Consider the following 22,672-nt stretch of genomic DNA (forward strand, 5'->3'; position numbering starts at 1 on the left):
CCGCCCCCTCTTGTGCCACTGCTGCCTCCTCGCCCTGCGCTGCCGTCACACCTACGTGCTCTCCCTGCTCGGCTCCTCCTGCCCTTGTGCGTTCCTGCAGCCACCACGTGTGCCCCGTGCCCCGGCTCCCCTGCCCGGGTTGCAGCGGGTGCGCGGAGGTGGCACTGCGCCTGCACATGCAATGCAGTTTGTTCTCTTTGGTTGCCTGAGCTTTGCTTTCTGTTTATTTTTGTCTCTCTTTTTCTTTAATTATTCTATTAGTACAACATTTTAAGTGTATTAACCAAAATAATGTCAAAGGATTTTTACTTCAGTATGTGTGCCAACAATAATCACTGCTAAGTCTTAAACAATTGTAATAAAATAAGTGTCTTGCTGCTAATGATACCTCATTTGTATTAAAGATGCTTTAGTAGAAGCAGTTTCTACAATTATTTCAACTAATGCTTATCTACTATGTCGGATTTTGAAATCAAAGTACATGCACGGAAAATTACAAGCTACTTGGCTTTACGCAGCAGTGGCACAATAACTCCAGAAGCCCAAGAGCACTGCTGGCTTTTGAAGATCATTTCAGAAGATTAGCCACCTGTAGTGGAAATTAGCAGTGTGAATTACAGACCCACGATCTGAATCCTCAGAGTGTGGCAACGGGTAGCAGCTTCAGCAGGAGCCTGACCCCCCCAGTGATGATTAGGTTGATCGACTCACAGCAGCCACCTGGCACCCCCGGCCAGCCAGGGGAGGGCAGGAGCCAGGGCCGCTCCCTCAGACAGGTATAAAAGGGTGTCACGGGCAAGGAGAGAGCTTTTGGGACCAAGGTGAGATCTCTGGGAACCTGTGACTTGTTAAAGCTGCCAGACCGAGGAAAGGTTTGTTTGAGTTTTCTTTCTTTTAAATTTTAATGCTGCTGTTTTGAAGAATTGTTTGGATGCTGGAACAAAATTGCCTTTGGATCAGTTCATGAGTGTGCTTTTAAAAGACTCTTTTCCCAGCTCCATTAGAGAGCTTTCTCGGGAAGCTGTTACATCTTGGTGCTCCCTGAAGGTGTTCTGAGAGCCCCTGGTACTGCATCGTGCTCTGGCAATGAGCAGATGAGGTTATGATTCATGACTGCTGTCCTAAATGCATTGGAAAGTAATTAGTGGTGATGGGTAATTGGGATATATTTCAGCAAAGGGCTTCAAGAATTCTTCTTGAGCTTCAGGGTGAATGATCTGTGCAAAGCTGGATACTGGAGACTACCAACTCATTCAGCCTCATGACTAGTGCTTTGCTTTAGGTGCTGGTTACAAGCAACTGGCTGAGGAAAAAGTAGTTGGAGAAATACATTATACACAAAATATGTACCTGGAGTACCTGAAATTTTATAGGGATGAAATGTGTCCCTATAATTCCTTTTTTCCTGTAAGCACAAGATGCAGTGATGCCAGGACCTGCCTAAGGATGCAAATGTGTCATGGGAGGAACTTGTTTGAGTGACTGCTGAAAAGGGACCTCAGTGCTCAGTCATGCTCCCAGCTCAGGTTCACCAGCCAGAAGTCCCCACGCAGCCATAAGTACCTGGAAAATGTTAAGGATCTCCTGTAACCTCTAGAGGCTACCCCAGTCTGAACTGCTACCCAATTTCCTTATCTCATGCTATGGGTGTGCAGGTGGCAGGCAGCTAGCGTCAGAGCTGAGCCCCAGGTGCTCTGTGCTGCATTTCTCTGTGCCACCCGATAAATCCTCACTGACTGCCTGCACGAGGCCTGGGTGCTGGGTATTGGCAGGAGCCTGTTTGATTTCAAGTCTCTGTTTTTAAGGGGAGTGGTAAGTGAATCTTTAGAAACCTGTTCTGAACCTGTTATTTTGCATTTTGTAAGTTTTGATCATATAGAGGGAAGAAGTCCCCTGTACTTGTCCTGACCCTGTGGCCCTGCAGCGAGGTACTGGGGGGTGCAGGAGCAATGGCACACAGTTCATGCAGATTTAATTCCTTCCTTAAACCAAAATGACAGCATGGTAAAAAGCATTTTTGCCTCAGATTTTAGCACTGAAGTGTGGAGAAGGAAAAGCCACTAACAAGTAAACTTCAAGGAATAAATTAAAATATATGCAAACACAGATGCTGCTTCAGGAGAAATTTTTGAAAGTTACTTTTTTAAAACAAATGAGCAAATATATAAAACACTTGCAGCTTGGTGAAATTCAACAAGCTGTGAGGATTATCAGCGGGGCCATGAGAAATGTTCTTCAACAGTGATTAATGAGTAAAATACAACACCAAATGAAATGGTGGCCTTTAGAGAAATAGAACTATTTTTTTTTCCATTTGAAAATCGTATCAGTATGGAAAGCAGCTATAGTTTCAGACCATAAAATCTTACATTTAATATAGCCCTTAGTATCTCGGGTGAATGGTAGGGGTTGAGTATGGCCTCAGAAAGGACAGCTTTTGAGAAAGTGGTGGTGAGGAATTCAGTTTTTCCTTAACCCAAGTATGGTATCAAGGTTGTTGTATTTGCTGGGCTTTTACTTGTAAGCTTTTTTATGATTATTATTTGGAGGGGGGTATTTTTTAAACACTAATTAGAAAATTAAGAACACTCAACTCCCACACATCAATTTGTCATGTTCTGCTTTACCACAGTAACTTAAATAAAGAGGGATTTCAGAATTTCAGTGTGATACTCAGCCTAAAATACAGGCATCTATCTACAGCAGAAATGCATTATTTCATTAAAAATCCCCCATTGCAAATCAGAAACACAGCAAAGTATGCACAATAACTTGGTTACAAATAAATGCTACTTCTTACAGCTGCAATGAAGCAGGAGAGCTTTGTGTGGCCTTGACCTGTGCCTTGGGGCTGTCCCTGTCCCCAGCATCCAGGGCTGTGTGGTGCTGGGGGGAGGTGGTGGCTTCTCCTCCAGGGCTGAGCAGTTCAGTTTAGAGGGGAGGGAAGCGGAGCAGTGCCCCCTCCCAGCATCTAGTTGCTGCTTGGCAGTGCTGAGGTGTGAAGGCGGGTCTGTGCTGAGCTTCCATCAAAAAACCCACAGCTTTCCTGCTTAGCGTGAGCGGCAGTACTGGCAGGTTCGCTAATACAGGAACTGGTGGTGCTCCGTGAGCCTGTTATGCTTAGAGTATGCCTGCGGAGCAGAATGAGCAGCTGTGGTATTTTGTCTTAATTTGGCATTATCTGCCAAAGTGAAACTTGATTTTTTTGCTGAGATGAAGAAAACTTTTCAAATAAAAATTTTCTCTTGAGTGTGTGTTCTTTTCTTTAAATCTAGCTATCTATCAACTTTGCAAGTAATATCAAAATTTGAATATAAAGAGGATTTTAATGACTTTCCTCTAATAAATTGTACATAGAGATAACAGTATGCAATATAGGCTTTGTATGAGGGAAATGTTTCACAGCCAAATGTAGTTCGCTATTTGCTTAATCTCCATGTTTTATGTCAGAACCTTTAATTTAATTTTGCCATTAGCTTCTAAAATCTGCCATGTCTGAAATGCCACGTATTAAGAAAGCCTTTTTAATGACATTATATCCAATTTTTTTCTTTGTGATATTAATTCTGAAAAATGGAAATTAAAAAGTGGTGAATGTTATTTCAGTAAATTTACTGGAAGCAATTAAAGTACAAACATATTTTTGCAATTGCGGAGAGTAGCCGGTATTAGCAAATGTGTTTTTTCTGCAATAACTATATTTTCCCCCTTCAAGGAAAAGTTTAAAGTATCAACAGAAACGATGGTCTTTTTCACAGATTTTTCTCTATTTAATTGAACATCGCATGTGTGCTTGCCTCTTTCAGAGTGTTAAATCTAATCCTCCAAGCCTGAAAATCTTTTGTAGGCATGAAGGTCATTAATTTTAATTAAATGGAACTTTTTTACACTTGCTAGAAAATGAGGATTAGTCTCAATGAGTTTCATTAAATAAACAGCAAATTACAATTTATAACTTATCTCTGAACAGATCTGAAATCCCCTCATCAGCTGCCTGTGAGCGGGGCAGCAGGGAGGGTGGCGGGGTGGGGCAGGGCTCAGCACACCCACAGGGTGCGGGTGTCCTACGGGTGCGTGGCCCCTGCTGGGCTGCTCTGGGGCAGGCTTGGTGTCGGCCTGAAGAGGCACTGAGTTTGCAGCTTTCTGCTAGGGCATCCGCTTCGGCAGCACGTTCAGCATTTATTTACTCTTTGCATGTGCATGCTTCTTCCAGTTCCTGTATTAGCAAGCAATTCCCATCTCTGAAAAGGTGACTCAGAAGTGAGCTGGATTTCCACTGCAAAGTAATGGAATTGAAGACTGAAGATCACAAATTTATTTTCTGAATAACGTAGCTTGGAATTTATTTGCACAGAGTGGTGATTGTACTAAACGAAAACATCTTACACAAGTGGCTGAACACCCAAACATTATAAAGCAATGACTGGATGAAATGTGATTGCTATAAATAACTGTTACACTGATTAATAGGTGGAATAATTTTATTTCACAAGTATGGATGGTATCCTTCCCATTTTCTGTTTCCATCTTGCCAGACAGATTTTGTGATAGAATTATGAAATTGAACCTCTAAACCATTCAGTCCAGTTTTAAACCCAGAGCAGTAACAAGACATGCAGTCTTTCCCAGCATATCTAAGGTTTAAATCAGGAAAAAAAAAAAAAAGTATCTCCAAATACAACCATAAATAGAGTGAAAATTGGCTGATTTTTTTTTTTTAGAATTTTGTTTACCTACTCTGTCAGTTCATATTCCACCTTCTGGTTTGCTCATTCTTGGTGTGCTTCAGGACAACTATAACAGAGAATTTCTTAAAGAATCTTGTGCAGTTTGAGCTGCTAAGATCTGTGGATTTCAGCTGGTACCAAGTTGCTGTTCTGAAATATTAGCTGAATACTTGCCCATAAGGGAAGAACTAGGTTGCGTTTAACATGACAGGATGTATGTACACCCTGCAGAAAAATGTTCAGGGGGCTGATTTACCTCCCAAGTGATACTGCCAGTCCACTTTAGTAATGTTTCCACGTGAAGTACCTGTGGTCATGTTGGATCCCTGCGGCAGAAGAGGAGACTTTTACTGCTGGGTCCTGCTGTGGGTGCGTGCCTGTGTACAGCATCCAGGTGTCTAAATGAACCCATTGGGAAAGGTGTCTAATTGTCCTGAAGGTATTACAGCTTGTAACTATTTGCTTAAAGAAACCAAAATCCAAACCAAACCCGTGCCCTCCCCTTCCAGACTACATCCCATTAGGGCAGCCAGCCCATGAGAACTGCTGCAGCTCTGCAGCTGGGTAGCTCAGCCCGGCTGTCTTCTGTGCGTGCTGGAAAGCTCCACTGCACACTTGTCCGCATTTTGAATCACTCCCTTCAGACTTGTACATATTCTTTTTTTCCCAGATGCCAGGATGTATCTTATGGACTAACTACTCACTTAAAATGTAGCTGCAAATACACTGGGGAGGCTCACAGTCCTACACGCAGTGTTAAATTTGGTACATTGGACCCGCAGTAACAAGCTGCGTGTTGTCCTGTTGTACTGAGGATAAACTGTGGTCTTCCACTCCTGTAGCTCTGCATCTTTTCAGTCATTCTGATGCTCTCGTAGTCTGGCTAATGCATCCATTTCTCCTTTCGGCTGAGGTTTTTGATGGCTGTGAAAATCAAAGCATTTGAATATCTGAGATTGGATTAGCACCACAGAAGCTGCTCTTCCAGGAATGTCTGCATCTCAGCTGCCAACTCTCCTTTTACTGCAGACTGACAGGATAGCTGCTCAAAGTGTTTCCTTTTCACTTCTTGTTTGGCATGTCTGATTTAATTAATAATGTACTGAACTGCATGCAGGATCTTTCTCAATGGGAATTCTGAAATGTACTTTGTGTGAAAAGCTCTTTCAGAGCAGTATGTAAGAAATGGTTGCTCTTTCTGGACAGCATGAAGGTGTGTGGCAAGTATTTTTGCTAAAATGGGAAAAACAAACAAACAACAACAACACTGAAAACAGCCTCAGTGTAGAGTCTGTTGCTTTTATTTCAGCCTCTTTGGGTTTGAAAAATGGCTGTTGTTTAGCATGTTTCCAGGCAAAGTCTGATATTACCTTTAAATAAGCAAACGGGTGCAACTTAAACAGCTCAATGTCATCCTGGAGTTTTTTTTTTAGTAATGATGCTGCTATTCCTGGCAAATAAATAGACCCCTCAGCTCCTTTGCTGTGGGCAACATTGGAGTCAACATCTGTAATTCTGCTCCCCTCCTCTGGTGTCGTTTCTGAATCGCTGAACTCGTGACCAGCAAAGGCAGGCTTGTATCAGCAGCTTGATATTTATATCTTGGCAGGGAGCTGGTGTTTGCTGGTATCATTTGTCTCTGAAGAACAATATCTGTAGTACATGAGAGTACATTTTCTACCCTTCTCCCTCGCCCCCATTACTGATGTCACCTGAGGCTGGCCATCTCCCAGCCATGCTTCTTTTCATAGCACTGTCTATTTGTACCATTTTTCTCATTAAGATGGGGGGAAAAAAAAAAATCAGCATGGTATCTCAGCCTTCTCAGCTGAAGAAAAAAGGGCCTCCTGCAGTTGCTGGGCAAACCTGCCCATGTTCCTTGGGTGGGGCAGAGGGGCCAGCTGCCCTGTGGGGACAGTGCTACCCCCACGGGACGGCAGTACCGGCACGCTGATCCGGGGTCTTTGGTCACTTGGCTTATTTCTATTCCATGAAGAGTGATGTGCTTTTCTAGCTGGGTGAGTGCTCAGCTGGGCTGAAATGGGGAAATTCCCCTCTTGCAGGAGGGCTGCCCCTGAGGCATGGCACAGGGGGCACAGCCACACGCAGGTTTAGGTAGAGTTACATCCAATTATATTGCTTATTTTTAGTTTTTCTTTAACTTGACCTACCATACTGCTAATTTGCTGCATTAGGTCTTTGTCCACCACAAATAAGAAAGCAATTGCTCAATCAGTAAATACCAGATTTAAGAAATACATGTTTGTTTCTCTTGAGCTGAAATAATAAATTATGTTGTAAAACATAAAAGCTCCTTAAAAGCAGGAAAAAAAATGCACTTTTGCAGGGTGGCACCTGCTGGTGTGGTAGCTCTGCAGCTCTGAGGTGGCTGGCCTCCCCCTCCCTCTCCCATGTTTGATTAAACAGGTTCAGCTGAAGGGAAAACAAAGCTTTGGGGGGCCAAATGAATAAATGTGGTAAGAGTTATCTTCTCTGCAAAGGTAGAACAAAGACATCAAAAGAGGTGAAAACCAGAGCTGCCCTCTAAACTGTACAAGGTAAACATGTGCAGGGAAGGTGATGCGAGTGCTCCGAGCACTGCTCCGTGTGTCTGCCTGCCCAATGCGTGCACCCAGCTCAGCGGCAGCACGCGCTGCAAGCGTCTCCCTGCCTTGTCTGTCTAGCCTGTCATGGGTCTCCTGTCAGCAGCGTGTCGTCCCAGGCCTGAGCTGAATTAAACGTCGAACTAGTAGGAGTAAATTCACTACATGCTTGTCTGCACAAACTGGGTGTAATTTAACAGGGACGCCTCAGTGCCTTTCAAAGTGGCATCTCACTTAGTCAGAAAAAAATGGAATAGATAGCAAGCCAGAGGTCTGCAGCAGTATGTCACAGTACTTTATAGAGCCAAAGAAAACTGTAAAACCAAACTGAAAAACTCTGACAGCCAGAAGAAATGGACAGCCCCAAGCAGCTTTTTTTGTCTACGTGATTCAGTGTGCTGCCTCTAAAAACACATTCTTTCTGGAATTTATATGGCTGCCATAAGGCACAATTGTGTTCAGCTAGGGCAGCAAAGAATTTTCATCCTGTGAGTTTACCTGTTTTGTTTTGGAGTAGGCAGTGCACAAGTGCATGAATTCCTGCATGCTTGGCTTATGTTCACCATTACCCTAGGGCACTGCTCACTGTGTGCAGCACACAGCTGTGGAGCAGTGTTGTGAGTCCTGTGAAGGTAAAATAATTTTAAAGGCACCGCTAGAAAGGTTAGAAAGTTGAAAGTAAATTAAAAAGAACTCTTCTTCAAGCATTACTTTTTCTTTTTTTTTTTTTTCTTTAATGTAGAAAATAAACCTACACATGGTCTTTGCCTGAGAAGGATCAAAGTTTCCTTGCTGGGTTGAGCTTCCTGGGGGCAGCTTTTCCATCAGGAGCTGCCTGAGTTGGGCAGGAGCTGGGACTTGGAAAGTGTGGGGAGGATGACAGAAATTTGGGTATGGCAGATGAAAGCCAATTTGGCTTGAGTTTGTAGCAAGTCCTGCTGGCAAGAAGTGAGGGAAACCATGAAACCATCCATGTTTTAATTTTGAAATAATTAAGTCATTAATCAGCCTAAAAGTTTTAGCATTTAGCTATGGAAAAGTGAATGCAGAAATCTAGTTGCAGTCTTACCAGTGTTGTTTGAAGAGGGATTATGGATTTTTGGCCTCTTAAAAATGCATCTAAATTTGGGCAGATTCATTCTTGGCATGACTCTATTAACTTACAAGTGTTATTATCAAGAGTACCAAAATGCCAGCAAGCTGTGTATTACAATGAAGTCAGGGATGTACAACAAAAATGATTAAGGAGCTTGAAAAACTTAGAAGGAAAGATTAAAAGAACAAAATGTTTCAATTGGATAAACAGCAACTAAGAGTGGCTGTGATAATCAGCTACTGCTGTGTGAAGGGTACAAGTGCCAAGAAGAGAACATAATTTTAAAATGGATTCAGCTACAAGTAACAGGATAAACTATATGGCACGGATGAGAGGTTTCTTTTTTCTTCTAACATTCAGAGCTGTTAGACTGGAGAGATGCTCCCAGATGTTTGTCTCTGGCTAGGTCACCCCTTTTAGGCACCAGACTTTGGTTTCTTTCCCTTGCCCTTTCTATGAAGTCCAGCTAGGTTGGGAAAGCATGCTCGTTTTCAAGAGTGCCTAGCTAAGTAACAAATTGCATTGGAAATGCCGTTTCCAAGGAGGATGTAGACTCCGTTAGGCAGTGTGGCACCTCAGGTATGTGTGGTGTTGGCAGATCCCTGAGGAAAATGGGTGGCAGTCTCTGAGGACCCCAAGTGCAATAGGCTTCAGTGGGAATGAGGATGCTGAGAGGCAAAGCTACCTGTGAGGAAAATACTTAGAAGCGAATACCCAGGCAGCTGGCAATGCCTGCATGGGCACTATGCACCTAATGCCAACATCCAGGCGCTGCTGTCATTAAGTTCCTGTTTGGTTTTCATGTCATTCAGAGATTGCCTTGGCATAAATCCCAATCTGAGAAGTTTGCACTGGTAAGTGTGTCAATACCAACTAAAACCTGATGTTGAGTGTTGCTCAAAATCCTGGATCAAAGCTAAGCCTGTGTGACAGTCTTGCTGAGCACAGCACACTTCCCCCCCTTTGTTGCAGCCATGGGCAAAAAGCTGAGTGCAACTGGGGAGCAGCTGGGCTCAAGTGGGCCCTAGAAATCCAGGTGATGCCCTTCTGATCAGCTGGTTCTGAAAATCCAGCCTGAATTAGTGAGAATGCCTTGGGAATGAAGGTATAGCGTAAGGCAGGATCTTCTGCAGATAGGTACAGACACCGCAGGGTGTGGCAGCACATTAGAGGCCCTTAGTTTCATGAGACAAACAGCCAAATTTGTGGGGTGCGCAGCTTCTGTCGGTAGAGCAGTGGTGATGTTCCCATAGCAGTGCTTACAAAGGGGGGAGCGGACACGGCCTCTGCTGGGGAGTCAGGGATGCTCCGTTAAATGCTCGGAGGTGGTGACACAACTGCACCTGGCAATCTCAGAGCCATGTTTATTTATGAAGAAGTCTGTAATCAGCAGCAAGGCTCATGTTTGTTTCACAAAATATTTTGGGTAAGCGGAAAGAGAATGTCCTAATTGCCTTTTAGGTAAATGCCTTCTTCAGTTCATTAGGGTCCTGCTTAATTAACAACATTTTTCTCTCAAACGTGGTAAGAATGTGCTGGAGGTGGAGTCAGTGGCTTTGACCAAGCTGCTCGTACTTTGAGATAAGATACGTTTGCACATTTTTCTTTATTTCTGTAAGTCGCATTCTGCTTGGATCTAGCTCTTCTCCCCAACAACCTGCTTGGTCTGGAGCCTTGTGTAAGTGTTGGTACAAAGGGCTGGATTCCTGTTGTATTTTGTGCCATACCCTGCTTTTCTACTGATACTTTAACAGCAAACATAGTGATGGTTTTATGAAGGAATGTTCTTTTACCCTGTGTTTTGTTGTTCTGGTACTAGCTCAGACTGCTGCTTTATGCAGGCAGCTGTTGAGCTGAACAGTGTTTCAAGAACCTGCAACTGGCTGCTTTGTTCTCTAACATTAAACCAAAAATCTCATCTCAGAACACTATTGTGATGTAGGACAGTGGTGATTCATTGAAAATTGTCAAGTTGGACTAAATATCTATTGCTGCTGATATACAGAAGTCGCTATAAACTGCCAGAGTGTAGGGCACAGGCATGTTGTATGGCATGTGAGAAATGGCACGAGTTCTCTGGTAGAAATCTATTAAACTCTTTGGGGAGGAAAATACCTGCAATGCTCATAAATACCAATCAGTCTGACTTCATGGTTTGCCCGTACCGATACCAGATGTATTCTACATACCTCATGTAAAATCTCAGGAAATCTGCCTGTTGGTAGGGTGGAAATGCTTTTACTGGAAGATAGGAAATCAGGATTGTAATGAAACTCGGGGTATTAGTTGACTGGCTTTCACTTGGGCATTGCCTGCTCTGGCAATGAGATACTGATGGTATTTTAACAAAGGCTTTTAATAAAAGGTGCCATAGCTAGGCTGGGATAAGCCTGGTACCTCTGCAGAGAGTGGGGTAAAAGCCATTTTTTTGTCTCTGTATGACAATAAAGCACTTTAATTCCAGCAACCAAGGAGGTAATGCTGTTTGACAAATAAGCTTTTATTGCTTAGTATTTGTTCAAAGCACTCTTGAAAAATATCTTTGATAGACTGCTAGTAGAGAGTCTTCCAAGTATTGCTTTGAAATAAGGTGTGGGAGGGAGAACTTGTGTGGAATTATAGCTCTTAGGGAAATCTTCTGTAAATACCTGTTGTACGGCACAACCTGATCCATCCCATGGACACACAGCTTGTCTGTCAAACACTTTTCAGCTACAAGAAGTCTGACAGGAATATTCTGGGAGCTTCCAAAAGCTTCCAAATAGGTGACAAACTCTCCTGGAGGCAAGGAAATCTCTGAAGGCTTTGCTAAAGATGCTGTACCAGTGGCCTCTGGGACACCCCTGCTGTTAACTGGAACTTTGGAAGAGGATGTGTCTGTATCTGAAGCCAGCTGAATTGAGTGCAGTTGTGCAGGACCCTGACAAGGCTTTGCTCACTGCTGTGACACTGAGCCGCAGCGCTGCCTCCTGCTCCTCCTGCTGCTCGTGTGTGCGGCTGTCCTGGCAAGGCTCTGCATCTCCAAAGCCTGTGTGCTCACAGCCACTTCCCGACAGTTTCTGAAGCACCGTGCTGACAAACTGCCAGGTGTGAGCACTGCCTCTCTCCTTTCCTACTTCCCAGGCACACGAAGCCACGTTTCACTGGCCTGCCAGCCGCTCTCTGCAGCAGGGGACCAGATGAAGCAGCCTTGCAAGCTTGTTCAGGCCATCTGGCTGCCAACTGGTGCTCAGGGGAATGAGTATACATGTTGGGAACCTGAATGCTGATGGCAGGAGTTCCTTCTAAAAACCTGCAAGTTCCCAGCTCAAGTCCTTCTCCGTATTACAAGCAGGATGTGTTTCCTAGCTTGTTTCCATAATGAAGTTTCATGTGTATGCAGAAGGAAATGTTGCAGCTGGTGTCATCTGGCTAGTAATCAGCTTTTATTTAGGGTAAGAATAATATTGCAATGATTTCAGTATATCCTTTTAAAACAAATGCAACTGTAAGGAAACTGATTTTCCAATAATGAAAGCTTTTGCTGTGCTCCTAATTATCCTAGCAGCAATGTTGTGTATACCACTTTCCTCTACTGGTCATTTCTTATTTGCAGTAAATTCTTCCTGCAAAGATGTCTTGTCTTGCACAAAAATCTGCCCAGTACTACTCATCTTGTGCTATCCTTAACTGATAAGTAATTGAATTCTCATTCCACAAAAGCTGTCACCAACCTATTGAAAAATAGTTCAGTGTTCATTCAGAGCCAAGACAATTGCCTGTAGCTTTATGTTGCATTAAGTGTAGTGGTCAATAAAGCTGATTTGTTTATTGTATTGTTTTTTTCCCTGTCATTTTGGAGTGGTCTGCATAGGGCAAACCTCACAAATGATGCTAGTGGCTGACAACTGCATCAGACTGACCAGAGACTAAATGAGTTTGAGATCACATTAGGTATGTTCCTAGCTTTGGTAAGGATTGTTGCAGGTGGCTGTTTCACCAGTTTCATTTAGCAGCATGCACAGCCACGCACTGCTGCTGGCCACGCTTTCCTGCTCCTTTGCCTTAAAGGAAGGTTTCTACAAATCCATACGATGATATCTGGTACTTCTGTCTTAAGTACCCAGATCAAGTGGCCTTACCAACATGCCCAGGTGAAAAGAGGCTTTTATTTCATACAGCTTATAAATCCTCTGAGGGAATGATTGCTGTATTCATGTTCAGAGCTTATGACACCTCTTCATGGCTTCAGTATGCTCCAATTCATGCAGACAAGCAAGAGACTGAGTTTTTGCAGTCCATTGTTGGTCAAGAGATCCTCATGTGTGAGCTGGAGACTCGGGTCATTCAGGCTTCTTTCAAACCCATTTCTGTGCATGCTATGTGGAAGCTGTCATTGAACCAGAAGTAGCTGCAGCTTTTGCTGACCCTTCAGCTTGTCATGCACCTGAGAGCATTGGGTTGGCATCTGGAGGATGTGTGAAGCCTTCAGATACATTAGCCTAATGAGCTCCCCACATCTGGGAGGTGCTTCAAACTGAGCACAGACTGGAGTTCCACGTGTCTGCTGGCAGAGATGATTTTTGTGAGCCAGCCATAGGCTGTGCAAGAGATTTCTTGCCATTCCTCATGTTTTGGACCTTACTAGTAAGCAGAGCGCCGTACTGTTTTCTGTAGATATTTACTCCCCCTGTCCCTGAGGGCTGCCCGTGTGCTTATGAGGGGTTTAAATTCTTTCACTCACTACATGTAATCCTGGCCGCGTTGCTTAGTGCTCGGGAAGTGAGTGCTGGGTGAAGTGAAGTCTGCAGTGAGAGTGCGGGGAGCCTGCTCTGGCACGTCTAATTATTGTGCCTGCCACAAAGTTTACTGAATTTTGGCCTCCAGGGTCAGGGATCTTAAATAAAATCTTCAGACCTGGAGGGATAAACGTGTTCTGTAATGCCATAATCAGTTTGGAGAATGAGCTTGTGCTGCAGCTTCAAATTAGGTCTTCAAATGGAGGTGCTGTTAATAGGATTTTACGTGTGCTGTGAAATTTCTGAACCTATCTGCGCTGTTGTTTGACATGCAAAGTGCGATGTTGTCTTTTTATTAGCAGTGCTGCATGTCTGACGTATCTCCCTGCTAGAGCTGTGGATAGACATCTTAAAAGCAAATTGTAATAGAAATTCTGAGCAGGATGAGATGAGAATTAGCTGCCTGTCTAGTGCTTTTCTGTTTATCTCCAAATGTCAGCACTCTGTGCTGAAAGTTTTGATAGGAAGGCATCTGTTGTTCCAGGCTAGAGAATTAGCAAATGAGAGAATTAGGGTGTGAGGAGATCGAGGGCTAATTGAATCACGCTGCAATGACAATAGTTCTGGAATGTGCTCATGGCAGGTCAAAAGAAGCAAGGAGGTGAGGTGCAGCAGGAGTGACTCACGCTGATTTGCAGAAAAGCCCTTTATGGAGAGCCTTGGATTACCAAACGCCTGAGGCAGTGGCTGAAGATGGTGCTCACTGGGGGGGGGGGGGGGGGGGGGGAGGTAGACAGGAGACAGCATCTTGCTAACACACCTGAGGATGTGAGCTCACACCCATCTTCTGGCCTGGAACTCAAAGTGACCCAGCTGTAAGTGGATGTTTGAGTAAGGAGGTGATGGGGGTGCATCCCCGTGACTCTGCTAATTTGTGTGAGGCCCTGGGGCCTCCATGTCTCCTGATGGACCATTGATCCCAACATAGCCTTGCCAGTGGTGATCCTGCAAGCAGTGATGGCCCACAGGAACATTATCTGACACATCTGTGGGCCAGACAGGGATACTTCTCCTGTGCTGCTCAGAATACCATCGCTGAAATCAGAGAGCTTTTCCCAATGTCTCATTTAACAGTAATGAAGGCTTCCAGACACAAGAAGGTGGGGTAGGGAACTAACCACACAAGACCAAGTTGGAACTGGTTGTGTAGAAGCTGAAACATTTGTCTAAAAATGGTTATTGCTGTTAAACACTTCATGGTGTGAAATTCAGCAGGATCCTGTTCTCGTATGAGCTATCATCTAACTGCTCATGTCTGTTTTTTTTTTGGAATAACTTCCACCTTCTTTGATTAAAGGACTTGACCCACATGGCATCTGTTGCTGTTACATGGATGCTAAGACTGGTACTGAACTGTTTTAAAGCTTTGTACCTTTGTACCCAATTAAAAGGGAGTGTGTATTTAGAGACCTGTAAAGCTTGTGCTTTTTTCTAGGTCCTTGTCCATTGCCTGTCCGATGCTGCAACATAAACAGCATTTGTTTCAGGATGAGGATGCACTGAAAGGATCAGAAAGGAGAAGTTTACATTTTGCTTTCTTGGTAGATGCTGTCACAAGTGAACATTGCGTCTCTGATCTTTTCACCTAAAATCAGGAACTTGCATTGAATAATCTAATGGAGTCACTGGATATGTTGTGGCACGTTATGGACCGTACTGTACTTCAGAGAAAAGAGTTAAGTTATTGTGTGGCTGCCCACACTGCAGCTGCTGCTGCTGGAGGGAGTGCAGGAAGTCCAGCTCCAGACATGCTCACCCCAGGCTTCTCACAGCATTTTGTCACTGTTCTCACACATGCAAACTTTGTTCTTCTCCCTGTGGCTTTTCAATCCATACTCCCAGCAGGCTGTTATATTTTTAATGCCTGTTCAACAGTGGGACTTCCTTACAGCTTTCTGTAGCCACACCAGTGGTGCTATTTTTACCAGGAGTTCAGAAATGCCAGCACAGCACCGAAAACTTCCAGACTCCAGCAGTGCAGCTGTATCTATACACATCCTTATTGTACCACTGAGCCTCAGCTCAGTTTGTTCTTTCCTGGCTTTACATTCCATTATTTACAGCATGCGTTTTCTGACCCAAAATCATCATTTCTGAGTTCACTTGGGTTACGAGACTCCTTGGAGCTTCACTGCAGCATTTCAGATGCTTTCCAGACTGGGAGAAGTCTCACTGTGCTGGTGGAGTTTTTCATGCTTACACTTGTGTGCAGACGAGCATGTGTAAAACCCAGCCAGCATTGCCTCTGGCACATTTGCACATTCTTCTGTACCCTTCAGGTGCCTGTGACCCATCCACTGTTACCGCAGCAGAGGGCTCTCCTTGTTGCCCCTCGGCTGTGCTGGTGCCACGTGGCATGTAGCTCAGTGCAGAGCACTGCTGGTTGCTGTGTCTCCTACCATCGGTTTGAGAATTATCTGTTCCTTGCTTGTTTTCCTATTGATCATGCTGCTCGTATGTAGCATTCTGATCAGCACTCTCTGTGGAGCGCTAACTGCTCCTTCCATCTTCCTCTCACCTTCTTTACTGCTGATATTTCCATCTTGGCAGCAAAAATAAAAAAGACCAAATAGAAAATAACCTTTTTCCTCTAAGACATCTTCAACAACCTCTGGAAAGAGATGAGAATGTAATGGCAAGAGCACAATTTGATTATATAATTAGATAAGGTCTGTATTGTCCTATGATAAATGGGGCTGTTGGAACTGCCTGCAAGGTGAAACCTGGCTTTTTGAACATTTGGATTGTTTGATTTGGGAATTAACTTGTCTTTTGACATTTCTTTCAATTCATTTTCAGGAGTAGCTTAGACAAATTTTTAAAAACTGTATTAGAAATCTAAAAGCTCAAAAATGACACCTGAGGTTTTCTGTTCTGCAGGATGAATGTTACCAAAAATTCTTGCATTCCTATGCCACGTACCCCAAGAGATGAGATTTGAATGCTTTGCAGTTGCATTTAAACTTTGTATACAGCTTTGTTACACCTTGCTTTGTGCACATCACTACTGCTTACTCCAGTGCAGAGGCCCGGGCTTGGCTCCATGTGGTGGGGTTGCTCCCCCAGCACAGCTAATGAAGGTTTCCCGGTTACATGCATCTTCTGCTCTGTATGAATGCATGTGGGAAGCGTAATGAATTTTAGCACACTTGTCCATGAAATCAGACTAATTTATCTCTATTTTTTAGTGAAGTGAGTGCTCATGTATAGAGAGAGACACCATGCATCAGTTCATAATTTGTTATCCAAGCGTCTTGTGTGCCTAAACCTTAGGGAGTGGGGTAGCAAAGCACCAAAATTAGTGTTGTGTAGGGTGCAGGAGCACCAGCTCCATGGGCCTTCCAATGGTTTTAGGACTCTAAGAAATCAGAACTAAATATTACTCTAAATATTACTTCTGTGGCTCTTGATTGAACTAAAATGAGGAAAGGATAAAATAAAACTAGGAAATTATATTTTCCCTCATTTCCTGATTTGTCATTACTGCTCTCTCAATTAAGATTTTAGAAAGAGAACATGGAACAGTTATTCTGCTCCTACTGTTGCCTTTGCTGTAAGACTCCAGTGAGCAGGTAACCTGTTAAGTGCTGGAAAGAAGGGAAAGTTGATCCCTTTTAAAAAAGGGCTGTGCAAGAGGCAGTTCTCCATACCTGGCTGCCCAGTGTGAGCAGGTATGTCCCGGACAGAAAGGGCCCTGTTTGTCATCTGTACAAAACATTTTCATAATCACTTCGTTATTCCTTGATTTGTGCTTTGTTCCAACCATAAGCACCATGCAGAAGAAAAATTCAGTCTGTGCTTCTCAGAGCTTGAAATCTAAATGAAGAGAAGAAACACTGGGCCTCCTGCCCACAAATGGGTTTATAACACAATTATAAATCCATAAATGCACTTTTTAGAAAGCAGACACCTATGAAACCAGTATCAAGCAACTCTGCTACCAGTGCAGCTGTCTGTAATTTTTCAGTTTCAGTCCATCAGAATGTTAAATGGCAGTGAAGGGAGGGGGAACCAGGAGTATTTTTGATAGTATTTGTTCCATTATTCATCTACTTTATTCCTTATGCGTCATCCTGTGGCAGAACTTCTTTTCAAGAGCACACTGTGTGAGATGTTGAGCAAGTGCAGAGAAGAGGGTGCTGTCAGCTTTTGGCGGAGCCAGCACGTGTGGGAGTCGCTGCAAATCTTTTGGGGGAGCACTGCGCTCTCAGCAATGAAATGGAGATGTTCAGTGTTCCCTCATCGGGTGAGAGAATGTAAATATGATGAAAGTATGTGACGAATTAAAATCTGCTTTGTGGTTAACCTGCAAAATGTTGTTTTAAGAGAATTATTACAAAGCTCTTTTATGCAAATGAGTTGTAAAGGAAAGTGATGAAGTACTGTTGGGTTCTCACGTGTGTTAAGAATTATGGTTGGTATACAGTAAAACTGATGTTACTAAGAATCTGGAAGAGAAGATACAGGGAGTTTGGGAGGAAGCTGTTTTTTAAGGAAAAAAAAAGTTATCTCACTTAAAATCAAGGGGAGTAAAATAACAGGTTGGGATTAAAAGCTGTTGTGTTAGTGATTGTAGCTGAAATTTCTTGCCCAAGGTGTAGAGGGAGGAAGAAAAGTCCAGTGGGTTAAGGTGTTCTCATCTCTTACTGCAATTAAGGGAAGCTGTTGTCCAGCATGAGTAAAAGGGCCATTTGCACAGCTGCTTGTAGCTGTAAAACCAAATGAACCTTTGCATGGGAGCGCAGTGTAACACTGGAGGTCTGGGGACCATTTCTGTCTACAGCATAAATGGGTTGGTTTATCCCACACGGTGGGAGCTGTGGTGACCTCAGTGCCTGTGTGTTGTCACCTGCACGTCTCCACCCTGCATCACGCTGATCCTACTGCTGGAACCGGGGAGGGCTTTGATACTGCCTGCAGTTCAGCATCAGCTTCCTTGGTGTTTGTTATCTCAGGGCTTGAAGAATGGGGTTTTGATCCAGCTCCATGGGGACTGACCTCCTCTTGAACTAAACATCTGGTATGAAATACAGATTGGTAAAAGAATTAATTTTAGCTCTGTGCAGACTGTGTAGCTCTTGGGAACAATGGGAAGCAGCAGCAGCTTCCACGTACCGGGAGCTATCAGCTCCTCGTTGCACCGCAAGTTCAGATCCCTCTTTTTTTCTCCTCCCTGGCAGCAGCATGAAAGGGTAGGAGGAAAGAATAAACTGAATGCTAATCTCCTCCCCCTGCTTGCCTTTAGATACGTGTTTCAGAAATGATTTGTTTCTGTACAAATCCTGTTTTTTATACCTTTTTATTAAACAAAGCCTCCAAATAAATTTTAGCTGCTTTCCTGCCTGCCTAATCCTCATGTTTTCGTACAGATAAATCCTGTATAATTAGCTGTAGCTCCACAAGACTGCAGTGCCTGACGAGAATGAAATGAAACATTTCATCGCACAGCAGCAGGCAGGAGGCTCCGGGTCAGCATCGGGAGTGGGAACAGCCCCGGCCCTGCTTAATGCCACGTTTAGCTGCTGCAGCCCCATGCACATCAGGCTGCCACTTCTCTAGCTGCCCTTTTAGGGGGCACAGTGTGCTGAAGCTGGTGTGATTTGCAAACAGTTGAAACCTCATGTTTCCGTTTGAGTAGAAAAGTGTTCTGTGCCCAGAGCTTGCTCCCCTGGCCCCACTCTGTGCTCAGCACCCTGTGTTCACCTGGCACCCATGGGGGGAAGCAAATCCCCCTAAGGGGTCAGTGGATAAGTCCAGGTGCTGCAAAACAGGCACTCAAACTTAAGAATGGTAAAATAAGTTTCTTTCTCTTTTCATAAGCTTTTTAAAAGAGATGTATTTGAGTTAAGGAGTGAGCTGGATCTTTTAAAAATCAGACACCTTGGTAAAATTATAGACTTGCTAAGATACATCAGTGAGTTTTGGCCTTGCGTGACAAGCACTGCAGAGCTGTGGGTAGTTACATTCACTGGTTTCCATAGATGTTGGCTTGGTCCCAATGTGCATAATATATTTGATCGTATTTCCACTGCTAACTGGGTTGTTTGTGTTGCATTGTCTCATTTTTCTTTTTGAATCGTGTATGATTAAGCAAATATTTTATCTCTAAAATGGATATTTAGCACACAATATATGGGTTTTCATTTCAAATCACCAATGCCTATCACTTATGAATTCATTCAAATGTGGATCATACAGAACCGTCACAGGGACTTTGCACAGGACAGGAAAAGCTTCCATTCTGAGTTTTTTTCAGGTTTTCTGCTGGTGGGGACTTCTGGCAGTTGTGTGCGTTGTTTTTCAGGTTTCAGGACTTTCACAGGATCTTCCTAAACTATTTGATAGCAGGGTGAGGGTTTTTTTCCAGCTGTGTAAGTGACCGAGCCAATGGTATTAACAGCAATAGAGTTGAAAAGATGATTCTCTTAAGAATGAGCATTATGTTGCATCGCAGAGTGGGATGTCAGGTTAACCTGTTTCAGCTTGTAGCTTTGCCCTTGCGTCTTGTCTCTGAATCAGCTCGTTAGCACAAGGGCAGAACCACTGCAAGACAGAGGAGCAACTAGCATTATCTATCCAGCAGACCACTTGAGTATTTTGTTCACTAGAAAGTTGTGCTGGTTCTGGTAAAGCAGTTTAAAATGAGGCAGCCTTATTCTTTTCGCAGTCCAGGCTCTGGGCAGTTGTCTCACCCACCAATCTTATTAACCTGCTATTTGGGTAGCTCTTTGTGTAATGGCAATTGGCATCCAAATGTTAATTTCTCTTGCTGACTACTTCCATGACCACACAGTCCTTCTCTTCTTCTGAGCTGGGAGACATACAATTGTATATAAAGGAAGCACAAAAAGAGAAATTGGTAGGAGTGGTTTTAAACTGTGGAGCTATCCTGATCCAAACATACATCAAAGCACCCAGGCATCAAACCAGCCTGCTTCAGAGTTAGAGAGAACATTTCCACTTCAAACTACACAAGCTTAATATTTTTCAAGCAAATTTTTCTTCTGTCACATGAAAAATATATGTGAAAAAAACACAAAAGAAAAAGAGGAACTGAGATACAGGCATGGGTTTGTTTTGTTGGAGTGCAGGGAGGATTGTGTCAGGCTCTCTGTGCTTGTGACTGCACACCTGCAGCACCCTCGCGTTGCTGACCTCCCTGTCTGCCTTCGTGCACGGTGAGCACGGTGTCCTGAAGCACTCAGTGCCCAGCTCTCATGGAGCCTGGAAAGGACGTCCTGCCACTTGGTGATGAAGTTTGAAATGGGAACTGATTTTCTGGATCTCTTTTTAAGTGGCAGCTGCTGAAACAAACATTCCTAATGTTCTGTATGGATCACTGCTTTGTGCATAGCGTGTTTCTTCCTCCTTTCCACCCCAAGAAGGGTTAAAAATATTGTTTTTGCTTTGACCTTGACTGAGCTGAAAATGAGAAGTCTCAGATAAAAATGATTTTTTCAAAGTTACAGGGCTGTGCAGTATTACAAACGGAGCTCAGCTAATGCTTAATGCTGTTGTTTGGTGGCACTGAGTGTATCATCTCAGGCTGCATGGAAGTATAGAGGAAAAAAATGATTATTTAAGAACATGACAGACTGATTTGAGGGGAAAAAAAAAAAGGCAGGCAAAACTCTTGCAAATGTTATTTAGAAGGCCTTCCTTCCTTTCCCCAAATACGAAAATAAACGATGAAAGGAGGACAAAGATTATAACCTCTCAAACCCTTGCCTTTAGGTTTGGTTTTTCTCCCTCTGCCATGATGGTTGTGGCTTTTGCCTGACCCAGAGCTCAGGGAAGAAACTCAGATCAGTAACCACCATGAATGTGGGTGATTGCTGGGCTGCTTCAGCCCACCTCGCCTATCGGTGCTCCACGACTCAGGGTGGCTGGGGCAGTCATCCGTGGGGCGAGCCGCTCCTGCCTGCCCCTTCCCACAAGCTCTTTGAAGTTCTGCATTTCCAGAGTTCTGGATGGGGGCATTTTTAGGAGACTTTTTGTGGTGATCAGATTGGGACTTGCTTGTGAAATCTCAAGGAAACAATGTAGAGCAATGTTTTTCTTGTTAAGTGCATGTAAGCAGATGGCTTGTGTGTCTTGAGGTATTTAAGGATTTCTGTGTGCTAATGCTCAAAATGCCCACCACTTCTTTACTGAAGTGATCCCTTCTGATTATTCAGTTACCACGTTATTTAAGCAATCTAGGAACAGCAGTGGAAAGAATGGCTTGCTAAATCCTTAAAATGAAGCTGAACAAAAAAAAATGAATGCATTCCAGCAATAATTGGTTTCTGTACACAGAGATAAGCTGCCAAAATAACAAGGCTGTGATTTGAAATGCTGGCTAGCCTCCTACAAGAAATTGTTGGTCTGACTCTTAACTGGAGTAAAAAAATAACGGAGTTGTGTAAGAGTAATGGTGCTGTGACAGCTTACATCAGCTAAGCATCTGACCCCTTCCCTTTCGGGGCTTACAGAAATATACTGGTGCAGATTTCTGGAAAGCACAGAACCTGTCATTTTGAAATAACTCTCTAAAACCTTTCCCAGGAAGACATGGTAATTTATGCAATCACCACAGTGGGACCTTGTTGATTTTCAAAACAGGCAAGGAAAAGTGCTAGCATGCTCCATTGCCTCTAAGTTGTGAGGCTATAGAACAAAGTTGGCTGAGAAATAGATTACTAGGGAAGCAAATCAGAAACGTAACAAGCTGTGCATGTGCCAATGTTCCTGTGTAATCAGAGGACGAGTCCTGTGAGAAGAGGCTGAGGGAATTGGGGGTTTCTGGTCTGGCAGGAGCGAGCTTTGGGGAACCTAGCAGCAGCCTTCCAGTAACTGCAAGGAGATCATCAGGAACACGAAGCCAGGCTCTCTGCTGAGCTGCAAAGATGGAGAAGGAATGATGAGAGCCACCAGATGGGGGAGAGGAGGCTTGGACTGGATGCAAGGATTAGACTTCGACCATGAGGGTAACCAAATGCTGGCCCTTGAGGCTTTGGTGGCTCTCAAGACTTGACTGCCCTCAGCAACCCGGCCAGACCTCAGCGCTCACCCTGCCTGGAGCAGAAGCCTGGGGTCTTCCCGAAGTCCCCTGCAGCACAAAAGACTCCCTAATCCTCATGACCGTGGGAGGAAATGAAAAGATTTCTTCTGACTTCCATCAACCCTGGATCAAGCTGGCAGCATATTCTTCCATTTTCTAATGGAGGAATTTCTGTGGAAGTTCTCTGTATTCACTTAAATGTGGTGCAGGGCCAGGTGCTTGGCGTAAGGGGTTAAAATATGAGAATGAACATAAGTGATAAATTCTTCAATGTCCAAGGCTGCCTAAGAGTTTTCACATGCAAAATTCTTTATGGAATCAGTGCAAATATGACTTAATTCTGTGTGGGTTCAAGAGAACAGCACAAAATGTCCCTAAGGCACAATTTCCTCATGGAGACAGCTCTGTTGGCTTCTGAACTGAAA

The 22,672-nt window shown here is 43.8% G+C and overlaps 1 long non-coding RNA gene across 1 annotated transcript in view; it reads left to right on the plus strand.

Moving 5' to 3' along the window:
* The first annotated feature begins 674 nt into the window (after positions 1-674).
* LOC106018004 (uncharacterized) overlaps positions 675-22,672 on the plus strand; it is a 34,508-nt gene continuing 12,510 nt past the window's right edge. The window contains exon 1 of the long non-coding RNA XR_003500562.3: positions 675-872. This is a non-coding gene — a long non-coding RNA (uncharacterized lncRNA). The remainder of the gene's footprint in view (positions 873-22,672) is intronic.

The sequence above is a fragment of the Anas platyrhynchos genome, chromosome 14 (assembly GCF_047663525.1).
Source record: "Anas platyrhynchos isolate ZD024472 breed Pekin duck chromosome 14, IASCAAS_PekinDuck_T2T, whole genome shotgun sequence".
Classification (NCBI taxonomy): domain Eukaryota; kingdom Metazoa; phylum Chordata; class Aves; order Anseriformes; family Anatidae; genus Anas; species Anas platyrhynchos.